The sequence below is a fragment of the Micromesistius poutassou genome, assembly GCF_964030765.1.
Source record: "Micromesistius poutassou genome assembly, chromosome: 3".
NCBI lineage: Eukaryota > Metazoa > Chordata > Actinopteri > Gadiformes > Gadidae > Micromesistius > Micromesistius poutassou.
Window position 1 is genome coordinate 8231212 of NC_140273.1, and position 1356 is coordinate 8232567.

Sequence of the window (1356 nt, forward strand, 5' to 3'; positions counted from 1 at the left end):
TGTTGGGCCCACGGCTCATTGTGACCTCTGTTTGGTTGAGAATAGTACGCATCTGCAGCCGCTGCCTGCTGTGTCCGGAGATAACTAAGGGCAGCGTGTGTGTGTGTGTGTGCGCGTGTGCATGTATGTATATGCATACATCTGTGTGTGTTTGTATGTGTGTGTGGTGTGTATGCATTTGTGTGTGTGTGTGAGTATGTGTGTGTTTGTGTGTGTGTATGCATATGTGTGTATGTGAGTGTGTGTGTGTGTGTGTGTGTGTGCGTGCGTGTCTTTGTGTGTGTATTTGGGTACAACAAGAGGGTATTTAGCTCAACTAGAGTTTTAACTAGAAGTAAAGAGGCCATTTAGAGAACAAAGGCAGAGGCTGAAAGAGGGAGAGAGGAGGGAGTGAATGAGGGAATGAAAGGATGAATAGACCTCTTTCCCCTTTTCCCACGTTCTCTCTATCAGGGAGTCAGCCATGCAGCCTGCACACACTCACACTCACACAGCCACACAGACACACACAAGGGCATGCATGCACGCACACGCGCGCACACACTCACACTCACTACCAGACCGCCCGAACACATACACCGTCTCCAACTGAAACACACGCTGACTTAACACTTTTACCTTCACACACTCATACACATTCACACTCGAAGCTCATATACATACTTACACACACACACACACACACACACACACACACACACACACACAGTACTCTCCACCAACACATACACACACGCACACACACACACACACACACACACACACACACACACACACACACACACACAGAGGCATACACACAAGCACAGATGATACATGCGCACATACACTGACTCCATACAAAACACTCAGACATGCATGGACTCCCAATCTCACCACACACATTTACGAAAAAACATACAGACATACACAGACACACGCACGTGCACGCAAAACGTCCTTGGTTTATTGCTCTATAAAACATTGTATTAATTAAGATTTTAATGTATGGTCCCAGCTTAGGATGGTGTTTGTGTGTGTGTTTGTGTGTGCTTTAATGGTGGTTAATGGTGGTTCATGGTGCTAAATTCAGCTTGAATTGCTGTGTAAATGACATCATCAGGGGCTTGCGTCACATGTGTGAAGTGAAGTCTTGTATGCACGTGTGTGTGTCTGTGTTTGTGTGTAAAATAGCGGAGAGGAGAAGGTCTGGAAGCTTCGACTGCGGAAAGTGGCTTCTACGGGGGGGGGGGGGGGGTTTGTTTCTGTTACACGTTTCGGTATATCGTTTCGCCAAATGCCCCTTAATTTTTTTTTTTTAATATACAGTTTTTATCTCAATGTCATTGTTCTGTTTGTGTTCTCCTTTACCACTTC

General features: G+C 45.8%; 1 protein-coding gene across 1 annotated transcript in view; it reads left to right on the plus strand.

Annotated features, from left to right (window-relative positions):
- The window catches only part of LOC311340549 (bifunctional heparan sulfate N-deacetylase/N-sulfotransferase 4-like), a gene marked incomplete at both ends in the record, with an annotated part of 36421 nt that overhangs the window by 1128 nt on the left and 33937 nt on the right, over positions 1 to 1356 (plus strand). The gene's annotated exons all lie outside the window — the stretch shown is intronic.